Below are 20,346 nucleotides of genomic sequence, written 5' to 3'. Positions count from 1 at the left end.
CTTTCTGTCTGGATGATCTATCCACTGATGTAAGTGGGGCGTTGTGTTCCCCTACTATTATTGTATTGCTGTTAATGTCCCCTTTTAGGTGTGTTAATAGTTGCTTTATGTACTTTGGTGCTCCCATGTTAGATGCATATATAAGTGTTATGTCCTCTTGGTGGAGTGTCCCTTTTATCATTATATACCGCCTCTCTTTGTCTCTCATTGCCTATTTTATCTCAAAGTATACTTTGTCTGATATAAGTATGGCAACACCTGGTTTCTTTTGTTTGTCATTAGCTTGGAGTATCATCTTCCATCCCTTCACTCTGAGCCTGTGTTTGTCTTTAGAGCTGAGGTGTGTTTCCTGAAGGCAGCATATTGTTGGGTCTTGGTATTTAATCCATCCAGTCACTCTGTGTTCTGATGGGGAATTCTCTCCATTTACATTTAAAGCGATTATTGATATATGAGCACTTAATACTGCCATTGTATCTCTTGTTTTATAGTTATTCTCTATCTGTGTCTCTATTCTGTTATTTTGTTTATTGTTTATCATGAGGTTTGTATAAAAGATCTCATAGATGAGGTAGTCCATTTTATGATAGCCTCTTATTTCCTTAGTCTAAGTAGGTTCCATTGCTTTCCTCCTACATGTCTAAGTTATTGTTGTCACAACTTATTGCATTTTGTGTTGTGAATTTGTGATTAAAATGAAGTGATTATAGTTATTGTTGATGCTTTTCTTCCCTTTATCTTTAATGTCATAATTGTTTGCTAACCTGTTCAGATAGAAAGCTGCAATTTTCTGATTTTGTCTGTCTATTTATCTCCTTGCTCAAGGCTTTGTAAACCCTTTCTCTCTTTTTTTTTTTTCAGGTATGAAGTTCTTATCATTTCTTGTAGGGGCAGTCTTGTGGTGATAAACTCCCTCAGCTTTTGTTTATCTGGGAAAGTTTTATTTCTCCATCATATCTGAAGGATATTTTCATTGGATAGAGTATTCTTGGCTGAAAGTTTTTGTCTTTCAGAATTTTGAATATATCATTCCACTCTCTCCTAGCCTGTAAGGTTTCTGCTGAGAAATCTGCTGATCTGTAGATTATTTTCTTCTGCCTTGTTGCCCTTAATATTCTTTTTTTGTCATTGACATTTGCTGGTTTTACTACTATATGCTTTGGAGAAGGTCTTTTTACATTGTTGTAATTAGAAGTTCTATTAGCTTCATTTGCTTGTAATGCCACCTCTTTCCCCAGATTTGTGCAGTTTTCAGCTTTTATTTCTTTGAACAAGCTCTCTGCTCCTTTTGACTTTTCTTCTCCCTCTGGAATACCTTTAATCTTTGTGTTGCATTTCATAATTAGGTTGAGTATTTCTTGGATAATTTCTTCATTTCTTTTAAGTCTTAGCTCTGTTTCCTCCTCTATCTGAAGCATTTCTGTATTTCTGTCACCCAAATTGCTAATTCTGTCCTCCATAAAATCAACTTTGTTATTGAAAGACTCCAGATTTTCCTAAATCTCATTCATTGTATTTTTCATCTCCAATATTTCTCATTTTTCTTTATAGTTTCGATCTCTTTTGAGATGAATTCCCTCTGTTCATTAATTTTATTCCTGACTTCATTGAATTGTCTTTCTGAGTTTTCTTGTAATTCATTGAATTTTTATTGTGATAGGTCTTTTGAATTCTCTGTCATTTAGATTGCAAATTTCTGTGACTTCAGGATTGATTTCTGGGTTCTATTTATTTTCCTCCTGGTCTGGAGTTTTAATATACTTCTTCAGGCTATTTGATGGGGTGGATTTGTGCCATCGAATAGTGGTCGTATCTGGTCACAGATTCCACCTGCCACCACTGGGGGGAGGCAGGAGCTGTGTATTCTTAGTTCATTGCAATTCCTGGCAGCTGTGGCTGTCCTTTGGTAGCTGTGCTGGCAGGGTCTTTCTGTGTTTATCCAATGGCCACTGCTGCTTTTCACACATAGGTGTGCAGGTGCTCTGGTGGGGGACCCATGCTCTGGTCAACTGGCCAAACTGTTGCACCAGGTGGTGGAAGGGGTGCTTTCTTTTGTGTGCATGATCCCAGGGGTGCTCCCACTCTGCACTCGCTGTCTTCCCTCCTGGGCTGCTTTGCTTGGTGAGGACACCTGTGCAATTCCTTAGCCCCCTCAGTATGGAGCATTCCCACCAGCTTGGAGGCAACTCCAAGAGTGAAGGCATTCCTGGAGAGGACTGCCCCTTCCCCCCTCTCCTCTCAGAGCCACACATGGTCCTGTGCCCTAGATCACTACCATTTGGGGAGGGGGAGGAGATCTCCTTACCTCCTCCCACTGCCCCCTGGGGGGTCCAGCACCTCCACCTGCAGACGTATGGCTGCATGGATCTTTCAGACGTCTATTGTGTTGTGTTCATGTCCTCTGTTGGTTTATGAGTGTCCTTTTCATTATATCTTATGTAGGAGAGTCTAAGGGGAGAGCTCATCCTGCCATTATGCTGATGTCACTCTCTGTTCTTTCATTTTTTAGTGAGATTACATGTCTGTCCTTGATTAAGTGAGTTTTGCTAGAGAGCTGTGTTTGATTATTGGTAGGGAGGTCATTTGTTTTGTAATGTGGTAGAAGATTCTTGTAATTCTTTAAGATACTGATTTTAGCTAGTTTTTAGTAGTTTTCCTTTGTACCTTTCAGGAGTACAAGAAAAATAAAATGGAGTACTTAAAAATTCCTTCTACTTCCCAGTAATTACATTGCCAACCTGGGTTCACAATTTAAAGAAAGAATTGAAGACTAGAATAAGTCAAGGATCAGCTTGTTTTGTTTTCTTTACAATATGTAAAGTTTTTCCTAGTTTTACTCTAGGATTCTTTCACATAAAAAGCTAAATCTGGATAACATAACAGCAAATACAAGCATATAACAAAAAATTGTTTTTGAATCCTAGAAAGTAATCCAATTACTTTAATTAGAAGATGTATTTGAATTTTAAAAATTCAGAGCAATGAAATTATGAACTAGTGTTTCTAGATCTCATAACTGAGGCTATGCAACAAGATAGAATTCTGGATTATAAATTTAGAGATTATGCAGTCTGATTTAGAGATTATAAATTTCTAGTTGTGCTACAGAAAGATGGTGTGATCTTGTTATACTGCAATTGAGTCATTTATAAAATACAGATGACAATACCTACTGTGGCTGTAAAAATGAAAATAAATAGGACAGTCAATTCTTGATCATTAAGACATTACCGACTTTGGGGAATTTACCTGTTCTTTTATTTCATTTTCATTTAACCTACACTACCCATCTTTTGACCATTTTTCCATTTGTTCTTGATTATATCAGGGTGGTCATTAACAAAAAGAAATAGATCCTAAATCTTTTTTCTCTTCTTGTTTTTATCTGTTTTTGTGTAGGTTTTCAAAAAGCAGTGATTAAATTAAGATTTTCAGTTGTTGATTGAACAACAGTGTTGTTCAGTTTGTTGTTGATTGAAGCAACATTGTTGGGCTGCTACTTGGGGCTGTGCAAAGGGCAACGTGAGAGGGAATGGACCCAAGTTAGTTGAAGAACCCAGTTAGATGCTTCCTGCATCTTCTAGAGATGAAGACTTTTCTTGCTTTATTGGTTTGGAAATTTATGCATTCAATTTCTTTTATTTTAGTGATTATTTTTACATGTACATTTAACAAATTAAAAGGTGAGTCAAGAGCTTTACTCTTCTCCCAAACAAGGTAAGGATACTAACTGCTTTAACTCTGACCTTCCATCTTGCAACTTTGGTGCTATTGTTGACTATTTTAGTTGCACCCTATTTTCTGACCCCTATCATCAGTGATTATTATCACTATTTTAACAATTAATGTTTATTTAAGTTTCCAATATATTTAGCAATTTCTTTGTTCACTCTTGGTTCTGCATCCCAAGCCTTCCTTCTTGGTTCAGTTTTCTTATTTCTGGGCTATACATTTAGTAATCATTTCAGCAAAGTTCTGCAAGTGGTAAATATTTTAGACTTATTATGCAGGAAAATATTTTGGTTTCTCTTTTACCTGTGAATGATAGTTTAGCTGAATATAGTTAGCAGTTATTTTTCCTCAGCACTTTGAAATTGTCTTCTGGAAAGTAATATTACTTATGGTTTGTTGTCAATAAAGTTATTTCTTTGCAGATAATTTGTATTTTCTCTCAGATATTTCTAAGATGTTCTCTTTGTCTTTGATGCTCTACATTTCACTTGTACTCTTAGTACTCTTGGAGGTGCTCATTCTATAGCCCATGCCACTTAAATAGTCTTTCATATTTCTCATCTTTTTGTCCCTTTGGTTTGTATTCCATGTAAATTACTTTAAATCCATTCCAATTCACTATTTTTTCCAGCTATATATATAGTCAACTCTTCAACCTATTCATTGAATTATTTATTTCAATAACTCTAGTTTTCACTTCTAGCATGAAAATTTTTTTCAAATTTATTGTTTTTTCTGCCCTTTTGTTCTTATCTTTTATAGATTACTATATTCAGTTTTGGTGTGCACATTCCACATTGTTTTAGGTGACTCCTTCAAAGAGTTTAATTTTCTTTTTTTTTTTTTTTTTTTTTAAAGATTTTATTTTTTCCTTTTTCTCCCCAAAGGCCCCCGGTACATAGTTGTATATTCTTTGTTGTGGGTCCTTCTAGTTGTGGCATGTGGGACGCCGCCTCAGCGTGGTTTGATGAGCAGTGTCATGTCCGCACCCAGTATTCAAACCAACGAAACACTGGGCCGCCTGCAGCGGAGCGCGCGAACTTAACCGCTCGGCCACGGGGCCAGCCCCAAAGAGTTTTATTTTCTTTTGTGACTTGTCATCTTTTGAGCTAGCTTTCATAAGAAGCTGTTTTTCCTGGGAATAAAGAGTGTTCTGCACTATGGAAGTGTGCCTTGGTTGTTTCAATTATGCTCCTTTAGAGGCCCTAACTGCATTGCAGATAAATTCACCCTGATGTCTCACAGACACTTAATATTTAATTTCTCCAAAAAGACCTCATCATCTCCTCCACCCCAGACTTTCTTCTCATGTGTATTTTCTTTCTCAATGAAGAGTACTGTATTAGTTTGCTAGGGCTGCCCATAATAAAGCTGCACATATTGGGTGGATTCAGCAACAGAAATTAACTTTCTCACAATTCTGAAGGCTAGAAGTCGAAGATCAAGGTGTCAACAGGGTTGATTCTTCTGAGGCCTCTCTTATAAAGTATCCCAACTCTATGTTGCAGTTGCTTATTTACTTGCTGTATAACCTATAATGGCTCTATTTTGGAAACTCCATTAGAACATGGATTATTCGTATGCAGTTCACAGTTGTGTCAGTAGTGTCTAACCCATAGTAGGCTCCTAATAAATATTGATACTTGGTATACTCCATATCATTGTTATGAAATAGTAGACTAAATGATACCTTATTTTTCTGACCATCTTATTTAAAAGTCCAACCCTACTATCCTTCCTTGCTTTATTTTTATAGAAGTCTCCTTATCTGATTTTATAGCTACAGATAGATTGATTGATTATCTCTCTCTGAAAGTATAGAGCTTATACTCTAGACTAAGCGTAGATGAGAACTGAAGAGTCTACTTATGTTTTTACATGTTGTATGATCAAAGAAATTTTATACAAACTAATTTCTGGCTTCATACATTTCAAACCTTGGTACCTTCAAAATGACGTGTTCATATCACTATACTATTTCTGGGCCCACACCTTGTGTCATGATGCCAGGTGAGTTGGCAAAGAGTGATGGGAGCATTCCTAGAAGCCATCTATACACTGAGTAGCTAGCAATAACTCAACCATACATAGGCATGACTGAAGCACATATATATGTCCTACTACTTCTAAACAAAATCTGTCTTCAAATTTCTCCTTAACTTCATCTCCCAAAATGCCTGTGAACTCTCCAGTGCCACCTAATATTATGAGAAGTTAGAATGGAAAGAGACAGTGGCCTTAACTAATTGTAGTTAATTTTTAAAATTTTACTTGCAAGTTTTACAAAACATATAACCATGTGAACACATTGCTAGGGGTCCTGGAAGGGTCTGTGCAAATGAGGGTCCTTGAAGCTTAGCTTCATTCTTTTCAAGATAAATAAGCTACTGAAGGCAAAGCTGCCCTGGTTGAGGTGGGGATATGGGTGGGATTGTAGGCAGGAGACAGGCCTAGTGAAATCCACTAATTTCTCCCTTCCTATTCCTGGAAGACTCTGGGAAACCTCCAAGGTATCTCTGATCACAGATGAAAACAAATATCCTATTCCTTCCTACTTTTCAGTGTCCTTTCCTTGAATATATAGCTTAAGAACTAGAGTTGCAGTAGGGAACATTAATTTTTCAAATATGGAGAGGAAGCACAATTACTTTCAGTAGAAAAACTCTTTCATATTTTTAAGACTGGTCCTGTCATATATTATCAAAAGGAGAACTCAAATCTCTACTCCCGATCTGGTGGAAAACAGCCAGACTTTCAAGATCATATCAAAACAAAGCAGCAAAGACCCTCCTTTGAAAGGGAAATGATGAATCTGTGCAGAGAGCTGCTGTGAAGGCAGTGAGGGGTAGTGCAATCAGGCTGTGATTAGAGGTATATTACCTCTGTCTACTGAGCCATCAAGCCAGCAGGAGTGATAAGGTTGCACGATATAAATGCCTGCCCATATGAATACAATTTGGTAAGTAGTGCATGAAAGTTTCCAGCCATATCCAAGTAATATCATTCAAGAAGAGATCATTTCAAGACTCTGCATGCATGCTATAGGCCCCTTAACATGGAAACTGTTTTCAGATTCAGTGATGTTCAGCCTCCTGCTGCGACCTCGCAGGCACACAGAGAAAGGATTTGGAATGCAGCTATCATCCAAGGTTCTTTTGTAACCAAACTGTGGCAGGTGGTTTTGTAGCTTAATCCCTGAAAAGAGAATCTCTGCCTTTTTATTTTTAATGGAAACTGTAGTCAAATATTTAAGGTTGACAGAAATGAAGCACAAACATACGATTAGTTTATATAGTGTAGAAAAGTGAACTTAGTCCTTGGTGCCAGGATGGGGGAGCCAAAGAAGTATTTTCCAAGAACTGAGAAATTTAAATTGTCTTCTGAGAGCTAAGCTAATCAAGTCCAAATCTAATAGATGTGATTATAAGAGCAAATACGTGGCCAATGAGTAAGGGAACAACTAAAACACCAATAAAGGTGAACTGGACAGAGCCATTTATAGGAGAAAGGATGGGAATGAGATAGCACTGGGGAGAGGAAACCTCATCAGTGATTTCCTGCTCAGTATGGAGAACATGAGACAGTGATGAGCCTTGGATGCACTGAGGTAGGACACTCAGAAAAGCCAATGTTGACAGTGCCCATTTAAGCACTATCCAGTGGAGAGAATGGCTTGGCCAAGAAGATATGTGTCTCTCAAGATAAGCTCCATGAGAGCAGGAACTCTGCATTTCTTGTTTACTGGCACATAGTAGGCCCCTACTAAATACATGTTGAATGAATTTGTGAAGAAATAAGGGGGCCAAGTCTATCCTTTACTTGAGAGCTGTGTCTTATCAACTAACTTTCTTGTTCCACACCTGTGCTTGCAAAGCAAATTTATGATAACTTGTATTCCCATGTAGCTTGTTTATAGGGAAAAAGATTCTGATTTGTTCAAATTGTCATTCTAGTATCTGAGAGCTTAGTTAGTGTGGTCTGCTCCTGAGAACCTGATTATTCTCATTTGTGGTCACAAGTTCAGGTATCTCTCCTGCACAGTTTATGCCTGCAATGACTTTATCATGGAAAACTATCACCTTGGGAATGTTTTGTTGGTGGTTGTTGGTCTGAGGTGAAATTCCATTTCATTGGCACCTTCTTAGAATGCGCAAGATGTATCATTAATGTTAGGTTTTTGGAGACCTTTTATTGTTTTTAAAGATATGGGATTTAGGACTACAGGGAATATTTTCATTTTGTGTTCATTAGCCGTAAATCACTTCCTAAGTAGAATCAGTTATGTCATTGCCACAGGACCATGGGAGAGGTTGTTTGAGGCTGCTTTCTACAACATAGAAAGCTTAAGAATTTTAAAAGTTGTGGTAGATCCTATTTGTTATTCCTCTGCTTATTAAAAAAAAAAAAAAGAAATCCTTCATCATTACTTTATGTTAAAGATGTGGTACAAATATCAAATCAGGACTAATAAGCAGGCTAGCAAAATGACCAAGGCAGGAAAGTGTCACTATTAGAAAGGAAACCACTGCTTCTGATCATGATTGTACCACCAGAGTGGAAAGATTATGTTACTGGTCTCACTAATCACATTCGCCAAAATGCTCACAACAGAATTTCTGTGGGCTGGTGATGCTTGGAAAATTGGCATCAGTAGCAGAGAATATTAATGCCTCTTGCCTTATACAGGGTATTGTAATTAGAGAATATGCAAGGTGACACATTATCTTGGTGGACATCAAAGGTTATTATCGTATCATTGCTCAAGTGTAAAAACATTGTTAAGATTGCTGTCATGATTTTATTTTTTTCCCGTTGCAAGTTAACAACCTTTGGCTAAAGGACACTTCATTTCCTCCTGTTATAGAAATTCAGGCTCGAATATTTTTATCTGCAGTACATTTTGAAGGCCACTTTTCTAGTTCATATTCAGTTGATGTGTAGATATATAGTTTCTCATGCTGTAGCTTGTCGATGTGTTTATAAATTAATTTGAGCATCTCAACTATGTTTGAATTCATTCATATAATTCAGAACAAAGATACTTAGTAATTTAGACTGAAGAAAGTAAATATAGTTGAACTCTGGGATAGGTAAAGAACCTCTGAATCAAAAAAATGACATGAGTAGTATAGCCATTTAATAAACATTTATTCATGAGTTTAGCATGGCTCACCTACTTCTAACTCAGAATAATAAATGCAATGATGTTTTTTAGTTATTATTTTTATCAGTTAATTTTATTTTTAAAATAAGATATGTTTACTTTCATTGAAATGCACATTATAATTCATAAATTTGACAAATGTATCCTCCTTTGCAAGCACACTTTTATCAAGATATAGAACATTTAAGGTTTGTTCCATTGTGAATAAAACTGCTGAGAACAATTGCATATAAATCTTTTTGTGTACATATGTTTTTATTCTATTGGTAAATACTTAAAAATGGAATTACTGAGTCATAGGGTGGGAAGATGTTTAACTTTCCAAGAAATTGATAAACAGTTTTCCAACATTATTGCCCATTTTACATTTCCACCAGCAATGTATAAGTGTTCCGGGGGCACCACATCAGGGTCAGCATTTGGCACTGTAAGTCTTTGTTTTTTTCCTCATTCTAGTGGGTGTGTGATGATGTCTCATTGTGCTTTTACTTCGCATTTCCTTGATAACTAATCCTCTTGAACATACTCTCATGTGCCTATTGTCTATTAATATAACTTCTGTTGTGAAGTGTCTGTACAAATATTTTGCCCATCTTTATTTAGAAAAAATGGAAGTTTATCACTGAAGTTTTCTTTCACTTCACAGGAAGAGGTATAAGGTCATCATAAGTTTAAAATTAGTATTGTAGTCTCTAAAACAACTAATTGAATAACAAAGAAGTAAAGCTAAAAAACCAAGGGAGGAAATAAAGTGGGATAATAAACTATACTTTCTTAGTACAAAAGACAGGAAAAGAAACAAAGAACAGATGGAACAAATGGAAAAGGCATAGCAAGATAATGGACTTAAGCCCAACCATATCAATCACTTGCGTCGTTAATTATTTATTTTGTCCTATTTTCTCTTTCTGAAAGTAAAATTACATGTATATTAATCTTCTTGATATGTTTCCACAGATCACTGAGTCTATGTGTAATGTTTTAAATCTTTTTTTCTTGGTTTTCTGATTCCTCCCTCTTCTGTGTGTCCTCCAGATTATCAGCTGTGCTCAAAACACCTCACGAGCCCTTCTCGGCCAAGCCTTACGTTCTCCCCTGCTTGTGCACAGCTTAAAATACAGCTAAAGGCTCAGGATGACTACGCCCGTGCCTACATCTCCTTTTCTGGGCTGCAACATAATCTTAAGTGATTTCTTTTTAATCTCTTTTTAAATATTTTGAGGATAAGCAAGAGATAGAAGAAGGAGTATCAGAAGAATTTCGCATAGATAGAGAGAAACAAAGGAGTCACAAAATGATTAGGATTGCAGTGGAAAACAACAATTTTAACCCAGTGTTTGTGGTTTGTTTTAATTTTTTGTTATTCAGCCTCAATTCTTACAGAAGTGGAATTTACTGATACTGAGTACTGAAATTCAGGAGCATGTGCTGGTACAGCAATATGGTTGTTAAAACGTTGAGCACTTCCATATAGGATAGTATATAGCTGCTGCCTCCAAGCCCCATGCTGCCCCAGCCACCCCAGCCCCTCAGCCCAGAACTATCTATCCCTACCTATAATTCATCAATTTAAGAGTTAAGATCTGGCTTAACAGTGGACTACGGGGACCTATTCCTCGCTACATTTGGTGTGTTATGCCATACTGTCAGTGGTTGAATATTTCTAAGAGCATTGTTACTTAAGTTGGTTGTGATTAAGTTTCTCCAAATTCGGAAAAGGATGTTAAGCTTTCAGCTGATTGGAAAAACACAATAGCTGCAGTCCAGGTCTTTGTCAGAGCGTATTATCTTGATTTTACTGCCATGGAATACTTTTTGGAAGTTGAGACTAGCCATCTTCTTAGCCTCAGGATTAAATGAGTGATATACAATCCCCCATTAAACATCCCTGAATTAAGCCAGATTGTCAGAGATGTGTATTTTAGAGTGAATTGTTTTATCCTCCTCTTGAATTGCTTTTACTAAATCGCCGTTGGTAGTGTACTATTGGTCTGTACTGAAAGATGTTTTAAGAAATAACATTCAGAGTTCACTTTCTATCAAGATGTCTTCTTTATAAGACTTCAGGGGAGAAACTTGTCCCAGCGTTTGATATGGTGGGATAATTTTGCTTCTTGACAGTTACCGTTTGTTTTTATGTAAGAAAAACTATGTATTGAATAACTAATCGTGTTTCTCTTACTGGATCAATCATTAACAATCTCAGAAGCAAATTTGCTTTCCACTTTTAACATTTTAACAATTTAAAAAAAATCTTGTATGGCAGATATTTTTACAGACTTCCTCAGATCGTTTTTAAACAAGGGTGAGTACAATCAAGTGAGTAAAATATACAAATGAAACATAGTACACTTTCTATTAAAATTTTCTCTTATATCCACGGAGCTGGGACCTAACAGCTAACCTGCAAGAGCGGGAGGTGCCCGGATTCCGTGAAGTTTCACTGTTAACAGAGGCCTGCATGTTGGGTGTCACTGATTCAAAGATGCACATCTTTTCCACATTTTATAGTGAAAAATCTAAATGCATTTTATAATCAATAGTATCTATACTAGAGGGAACATGATATTATATCTGCTTGTGGATGGTAAGGAAAAAGGGAGAGGTTGCCTTCATTTTCTCTTCATGAACTAACTGAAGCCTTGCCTTTGTATTATGCATCCCAGATTTTGTCCCTTTTTCCCCATCCTGTTTGTCTGGTAAACTTGATGCACTTTTCAAAGCTAAGTGCGAATATCACCTTCTCCAGGAGGCCTTCCTTGATCTCTCAGTTCAGGTTAGGCTACTTATTTATGCTTTCAAGCATCCAGAGCCTCTTCGCTGCACTTGCCAGACTCTTTTGTATTGTTTGTCCAGGTGTTTGAGATGCAGTATAGCAGAATGGTTAAGCACTTGGCCTCTGGAGGTGGACACTTTTGAATTTAATTTTACTGTCACCAGCTCTTGGGCAAGTTGTTTAAACTCTCTGTTCCTCAGTTTGTTCATCTGTTGAATGGAATCATCATGGTAATCTATCTAATGGGATTATTTCAAGGATGAAATGAGTAAGCGCATTGAGAACTGTGTCTCCTTCTCTTCCTCCTTCTTTCCTTCTTGCTATTGTTACTGTTGTCATCCACAGCAGAATGTGAGCTCTGGAGGCAGGAACTGCCTAAATCTTGTTGAAGTCTTTAATTTCTAATTTCCCAGGGTCTTCAAGAATGCTTGATCCTTACTAGATGTTTACAAACAAATGAAGTCTTGTATTAAATGTGAATTTTGGGTGACATGTCATAGTTTACTGAAAACCGAACTATGTTTGTGAAAGTGCTTTAAGAAATTGAGCTAGTGTAATTATCATATCCTTCTAGATGAGATAAAATCATTCCCTTTATTGGAAAGGATTCATTTACTTATTTAATAAACATTGAGTGCCCACTCTGTGTCAGATACTGTCCCAGATACTTGGGAATGCAGAGGTGAAAACAACCTCTGCCTTCAAGAAACTAATTTTCTAGTGTAGAGAAATGATAGCTTATGGTTTTTTTTAACTGGACATTTGATTTGCTAGGAAGTTTATTATTCCATAAATTTATTTTATTTCTCAGAGTTAGTATGGTGGTACTGAGCATATTAATTTTTCCCCAAAAGTTAAGAAGTTACCTATTTCCTTATTTATTCTTTGATGCATTAAAAAATTGGAATTGAGCGTCTAGCTGTTGATGGGCATTTTCTTTAGATTGTCTGAAAACCATTCATGGTGTTGGATATTGTCTTTGAAAAACCTCTTGCATTTCTTGACTTCTTTTAGTTAGTTATGTTTGATCTTGCTTAGAGCCACTGCAAGTCGTTACATTGAAATTTGGGCCCTCAGTCTCGCGATTTTCCATTGATATCCATTTAGCTCAATTGCTCAGAACATAAGACTAGCTCATTAAAATAAACCCAGTGCTCTGTGTTCATGTTGTGCTTCTAAAATAGCAGTAGCTAGGAATACTTTTGTTTGCTCTTTTTTTTTTTTTTTGAATAAAGTCCTTGGGCACCATTGACTTGTATGGTGCAAGATGTTTTCTTAAGAGATATTCTTCCAGTCTTCCTTTCACAAGAATTTCCTTCGTACGCTGTAGTACCTACTCCCAAGTTCGCTGATGTAGTTTCTCCTATGGTACTTATCTCCAGGGATGAGTCCTCCAAAATGTTATGAGTGCTGCATACCGATCCATAATTCTGGAGCAAGATTCCACCTCCTGAATGTAATTATCATTTATGGTCTTGCCGGTTTCACTTCTTTCTGCTTATTTGTCCATCTGGCATTATCTCTCAAGCCTTTACCGTTTATGAATCATTGGCAATATTCACACCCAATTGTTTATGACTCTCTAGGAATCTTTGCCAGATTTCTGAGCATTTAAAGGCTATTTTCCTATTTTATGTTCTCTCGTTTTAACGGGGACAGTTGGTACATATGCTCCTTTATACTGTAATTTCAAAAATGGATGCCAGGTCCCATGTTTAAATCATTTACACATGTAGCCTCTCGTTCTAAAAACTCACAAATTAAGACAGTTCAGGGGGCTGCTTTTGACAAGCACGGACATCAAGTTTAAACAATGTGAGCTTGTCTAGATGAGACATTCGAGTGAATAAAAGTCCAGTTCTGTAGGAAGATTGGGAATGTTCATTCTCTTTAGAAAAATTATACTTTGCAAAGATTTCTTCATTATTTTCAATAGTGATAAGAACAGAGGCTCTGCCCCTCACTAGCTATGTGATCTTAGGTAAGATATTAACAGCTTGAAACGTTTCCCCATTTGTAAATGTTTATGTCTATGAGGTTCTCTCTTCAGTACTATCAGGAATTCTTTTCATGGAATTTGTTCCTGAAGAATGTTTTTATTGGTTAGAAGTAGCTTAAAAGATACTTGCATAAAAGATGAATTTATGGAAGAGCTGTGACTAATATATATTTTTTCAGATATAGGAATACTTATACAAAATTACCTCATGTTGTTTTGGGGGTGTGAGGTTAGCAAAGAATTATTACTCTGAGTATATGAAGAGAGCCTATAATTTAACAAGAAGTAATACCCTGTTAGTATAAAAATGCTAAAGATATGAACAAACAATTCATGTGCACACACACAAATACATAAAAAATTACAATTTGGTTAAAAACATGGGTAAAAAATGTCCATTCTTGAGGACGGCCCCGTGGCCTAGAGGTTAAGTTCAGTGCGCTCGGCATTGGTGGCTCAGGTTCAGGTCCCAGGCTTAGACCAACACCACTCATTGGTGGCTGTGCTATGGCAGTGATCCACATACAAAATAGAGGAAGATCATCATAGATGTTAGCTCAGTGATAATCTTCCTCAAGCAAAAAGATGAAGATTCGCTCAGGGCCAATCTTCTTCACCAATAAAAAAAAAAACCTAATATATTTCTAATACATTATGAACCTACAGGGTTTTTTTCCTCCCCAAATCCCCCCAGTACATAGTTGTATGTTTTAGTTGTGGGTCCTTGTAGTTGTGATATGTGGGACTCTGCCTCAACATGGACTGATGAGTGGTACCATGTCTGCGCCCAGGATCTGAACTGGTGAAACCCTGGGCTACCGGAGCGGAGCATGTGAACTTAACCACTTGGCCATGGGGCCAACCCCTGAACCTACAATTTATTTCTAGAAATTTATTCTGCATAACAAGAAAACCCTACATATATATATATATATATATATATATATATATATATGAAATACAGGTACATATACATATTAATTGAATGTTGTCATTAACTGTGGAAAAAATAATATAAACATCCATCAATAAGATACATAGTCATCCCTGGGTATCAGGGTGATTGGTTCCAGGACCATGCATATAACAAAATCCATTGTTGTTCAAGTCCCTTATGTAAAATGGCATAGTATTTGCATATAACCTGTGCACATTCTCCCTTATACTTTAAATCATCTCTAGATTACTGATAATACCTAATGCAATGTAAGTGCTATGTAAATAGTTCTTATACTGTATTGTGTAGGGAATAACAACAAGAAAAAATCTGCACATGTTCAGTACAGACACAGCCATGGTAGGCCTTTCAATCCATGGTTGGTTGAAACCCGTGGAGGATGAACTGTGGATATGGAGGGCTGACTGTACAGTATATTTATCATGTTACCAACAAAACTGCCCCTCCCTTGGCTTCCCCCATTTCAGTTAAGGGGAACTTGCTCAGGTGAAAACGTGAGATTATTCTTGTTTCTTCTCTTTCCTTCAACCTCTACATAGGTCAATCCCCAAGTCCACGTCTTGATATCCCAGGCTGAGATCCTTTCTTTTGTAATATGTTAGGGAAAAGCTGTAACTTAGTAAAAGAACACTAACTTTGGTGTGAGAGCCCCTGAATTCACTGATTACTGGCTATCAGTACTTGAGCAAGCTGCTTGGCTGCTCCAAAACCTCACTTTTCTCATGTGTGAAACAGGGATATTATATACGTCCTTCCAACTTTGCAGAGTTGCTTTGAGGCCGAAACAAGGCGGTGACTATGAATGTGCTGTATATGCTTCTGTCCCATATGCATCTTCACTTCTACTCACTTGTGGCTACACTGGCTGCGATGAGGAGGGGGCAGTGGCTAACAGGGCCAGGTGTTTGTGTGCAACTGTCAACTACCTTTTGCCTCTGTTAGGATGGAGATGGGCCCCTAGTGGGAGAATTTTACAGGGGGAAGGGTGAAAAGATTAAATAAACAGAATAAGCAAAGGGAATAACGTATAACATCACTTAACAATAAAATGGCTTTAAGTTAATAGCATCAGAAAAGTTACAAGAAGGAGTATATATGTTTGTACACGTGTGCACACGTGAGAGTCAGTCATCAGCTCAGAGAGAAGGAATATGAGCAGAGAGGCTAGATATAACAACTTACTTCTTTTTGTATGCTCAACTAGTGTAAATAATTCTCTTTTCAGGGCTACAGGATTTTTTAAATACCAAGTTTGGACTTTGGGTGATAACCTTATTCCTTGAAAGTAGCTTAGGAGAGACTTTTCTATAAGGGATAAAAACACGGAAGATGGAGCTCTAGCTAATATACTTATTTACCATCTGAAATAAATAGTTACAGTAAATTACCTCCCACTGTTTTCATAACTTGGTTGTTATTCTTATATTTGGATTTTAATACATTTTGAGCCATCTTATAAGGCCTGTTCTTTTTTTGTTTCAATTATTTTATTGAGATCATATTGGTTTTCAACATTGTGTAATTTCAAGTGTACAATATTATTTATCAGTTTCTGTATAGACTGCATCATGCTCACCATCAGTAGTCTAATTTTTATCCATTACCATACATATGTGGCCCTTTACTGCTTTAGCCCAGTCCTCCACCCGCTTCCCCTCTGGTAACCACTATTCCACTATTCTGTTCTCTTTGTCCATGTGTTTATCTTCCAAATATGAGTGAAATCATGCAGTATTTGTCTTTTTCTCTCTGGCTTATTTCACTTAACATCATACCCTCAAGGTCTATCCATGTTGTTGCAAATGGGACGATACCACGTTTTTTTGTGGCTGAGTAGGATAGCATTGTGCATATATATATATATATATATGACATCTCTTTATCCAATCATCAGTTGATGGGCACTTGGGTTGCTTCCACATCTTTGCTGTTGTGGATAATGCTGGGATGAATACAGGGGTGCATAACTCTCTTTGGATTGTTGATGTCAAGTTCTTTGGATAAATACTGAGTAGTGGGATAGCTGGATTGTATTGTATGGTATTTCTATTTTTAATTTTTTGATAAATCTCTGTACTGCTTTCCATAGTGGCTGCACCAGTTTGCATTCCCACCAACATATATGAGGGTTCCTTTTTCTCCACATCCTCTCCAACATTTGTCGTATTTTGTCTTGGTAATTATAACCATTCTGACTGGTGTAAGGTGATATCTCATTGTAGTCTTGATTTACGTTTCCTTAATAATTAGTGATGTTGAACATCTTTTCATATTCCTGTTGGCCATCTGTGTATCTTCTTTGGAAAAACGTCTGTTCATATCCTCTGCCTATTTTTTGATAAGGTTGTTTTTTTTTTTGTTGTTGAGTTGTATGTGTTCTTTATATAGTTTGGAAATTCACCCCTTGTTGGATATATGATTTGCAAATATTTTCTCCCAGTTGGTGCGTTGTCTTTTCATTTTGTTCATGGTTTCCTTTGCCTTGCAGAAGCTCTTTATTCTGATGAAGTCCCATTTGTCAATTATTTCTTTTGTTTCTCTTGCCTGAGGACACATGGTATTTGAAAAGATACTGCTAAGACCATTGTCAACAAGTGTACTGTCTATATATTCTTCTAGGACTTTTATGGTTTAAAGTCTTACATTCAAGTCTCTAATCCATTTTGACTTAATTTTTGTGTATGGTGCAAGACAATGCCCTACTTTCATTCTTTGCCTGTGGCTGTCCAGTTTTCCCAACATGGTTTGTTGAAGAGACTTTCCATTCTCCTTTGAATGTTCTTGGCTCCATTGTCAAAGATTAACTGTACATCATGTGTAGGCTTATTTCTGGGCTTTTGATTCTGTTCCATTGATCTGTGAGTCTGTTTTTGTGCCAGTACCATGCTGTTTTGGTTACTATAGCTTTGTAGTATATTTTGAAGTCAGGGATTGTGATGCCTCCAGTTTTGTTCTTTTTTCTCAGGATTGCTTTAGCTATTTGGGATCTTTTGTTGCCACATATGAATTTTCAGATTCTTTGCTCTGTTTTGGTGAAGAATTTCATTGGGATTCTGATTGAGATTGCATTGGAATCTGTAGATTTATTTGGGTAGTATGGACATTTTAGCTATGTTTATTATTCAGACCCATGTGCATGGAGTATCTTTCCATTTCTTTGTATCTTCAATTTCTTTCAATAATGTCTTATAGTTTTTGATGTATAGGTCTTTCACCTCTTTGGTTAAGTTTATTCCTAGATATTTTATTCTTTTTGTTGCAATTGTAAATGAGATTGTATTCTTGACTTCTCTTTCTGCTCGTTTGTTATGAGTATATAGAAATGCAACTTATTTTTATAAGTCGATTTTGGACCCTGCAACTTTACTGTAGTTGTTGATTATTTCTAATAGTTTTCCAACGGATTCTTTAGGGTTTTCTATAAGTACAGTCATGTTGTCTGCAAACAGCAAGAGTTTCACTTATTCCTTTCCAATTTGGATAGCCTTTATTTCTTTTTCTTGCCTAATTGCTCTGGCCAAACTCTCCAGTACTATGTTGAATAGGAGTGGTGAGAGTGGGCACTCTTGTCTTGTTCCTGTTCTCAGAGGGATGGCTTTCAGTTTTTCACTGTTAAGCACGATGTTGGCTGTGGTTTGTCATACATGGCCTTTATTATCTTGAGGTACTTACCTTATATACCAATTTTATTGAGAGTTTTTGTTATAAATGGATGCTGGATCTTGTCAAATGCTTTCTATGCATCTTTTTAGATGATCGAGTGATTTTTATTCTTCATTTTGTTACTGTGGTATATCACATTGATTGATTTGCAGATGTCAAACCATCCCTGCATCCCTGGTGTAAATCCCACTTATTCATGATGCATGATCCTTTAATGTGTTGCTGTATTCGGTATTTTGCTGAGGATTTTTGCATCAATGTTCATCAGTGATATTGGCCTGTAATTTTCCTTCTTTGTGTTGTCCTTGTCTGATTTTGGTATCAGGTGATGTTAGCCTCATAGAATGAGTTAGGAAGGGTTCCATCTTCTTCAATTTTTTGGAAGAGTTTGAGAAGGATAGCTTTTAAATCTCCTCTGAATGTTTGGTAGAATTTTCCTGAGAATTCATCTAGTCTTGGACTTTTATTTTTTGGGAGGTTTTTGCTTACTGTTTCAATCTCTTTATTTGTGATTGGTTTATTCAGATTCTCTATTTCTTCTTGATTCAGTTTTGGGTGGTTGTATGAGTCTAAGAATTTATACATTTCTTCTAGATTGTCCAATTTGTAAGCATATAGTTTTTCAGAGTATTCTCTTATAATCATTTGTATTCCTGTGATATCTGTTGTAATTTCTCCAATTTCATTTCTAATTTTATTTATTTGAGCCTTCTCTCTTTTTTTTGGTGAGTCTGGTAAGGATTTGTTAATTTTGTCTCTCTTCTCTAAGAACAAGCTCTTAGTTTCATTGATCCTTTCTACTTTTTTTTGGTCTATATTTCATTTATTTTTGCTCTAATTTTTATTATTTCCCTCCTTCTGCTGACTTTGGCCTTTGTTTGTTATTCTTTTTCTAGTTTTTAGGGGTCATTTAAGGTTGCTTATTTGAGATTTTTCTTGTTTGTTGTGGTGAGCCTGTATTGCTATGAATTTCCCTCTTAAAACCACTTTTGCCACACCCCAAGAGTTGATATGCTGTATTTTCATTCATCTCCAGGTATTTTTTAATTTCTCCTTTGATTTCTTCATTTATCCAATGATTATTCAATAGCATGTCATTTAGTGTCCACATATTTGTGACTTTCCCAGGTTTTTTATGGAAGTTGATTTCCAGTTTCATAGCATTGTGGTTAGAAAAGATGCTTGATAAGATTTCAGTCTTCTTAAATATATTGAAGCTTCCCTTGTTTCCCAATATATGACCTATCTTTCAGAAAGTTCCATGTGCACTGGAGAAGAATGTGTGTTCTGCTATTTTTCGATGGAATGCTCTATATGTATCTATTAAGTCCATCTGATCAAGTGTTTCATTTAAATCCACTATTTCCTTGTTGACTTTTTGCCTGGATGATCTATCTATTGATATAAGTGGAGTGTTGAGGTCCACTACTGTTATCATGTTGCTGTTAATTTCTCCTTTTAGGTGTGTTAACAGTTGCTTTATATACTTTCGTTCTCCTGTGTTAGATGCATATGTATTTATAAATGTTATGTTCTCTTGGTGGGGAGTCCCTTTTATCATTATATACTGCCCTTCTTTGTCTCTCATTGTCGTTTTTATCTTGCAGTCTGCTTTGTCTGATATAAGTATGGCAACACCTGCTTTCTTTTGCTTGGAGTATCATCTTCCATCTCTTCACTCTGAGGCTATGTTTATCTTTAGAGCTGAGATGTGTTTCCTGGAGGCAACATATTGTGGGGTCTTGGTTTTTAATCCATCTGGCTACTGTTTGTCTTTTGATTGGAGATTTCAATCCATCTCCTTTTAGAGTGATCATTGATTTATGAGGGCTTAATACAGCCATTTTATCTCTTGTTTTCTGGTTGCTCTATATTTCCATTGTTTTTCTTTTTTTGTATTTCTGACTGGCTTTTATTTTTGCGAGTTTTCTGTTGTTTTCTCTTTTTTATGAATTGTGGCTTTGCTCTGATTTCTTGTCTAGTGGTTACCATGAGGCTTGTATAAAAGATCTCATGGATGAGATAGTCCATTTTCTGATAGCCTCTTATCTCCC

The 20,346-nt window shown here is 36.5% G+C and overlaps 1 protein-coding gene across 3 annotated transcripts in view; it reads left to right on the top strand.

The window, feature by feature from the left end:
• Positions 1–20,346, top strand: part of ARHGAP24 (Rho GTPase activating protein 24) — a 720,487-nt gene that overhangs the window by 33,846 nt on the left and 666,295 nt on the right. The window contains exon 2 of one of the 3 annotated variants that reach the window (XM_070614421.1): positions 9,274–9,323. The exons of the other annotated variants lie outside the window; for them this stretch is intronic. The gene's annotated coding sequence lies outside the window, so the exon portion shown is untranslated. The remainder of the gene's footprint in view (positions 1–9,273; positions 9,324–20,346) is intronic. 3 annotated transcript variants of the gene reach the window in all.

This window comes from Equus przewalskii, chromosome 3, assembly GCF_037783145.1.
Source record: "Equus przewalskii isolate Varuska chromosome 3, EquPr2, whole genome shotgun sequence".
Classification (NCBI taxonomy): domain Eukaryota; kingdom Metazoa; phylum Chordata; class Mammalia; order Perissodactyla; family Equidae; genus Equus; species Equus przewalskii.
This window is presented reverse-complemented; position numbering and strand designations above follow the sequence as displayed.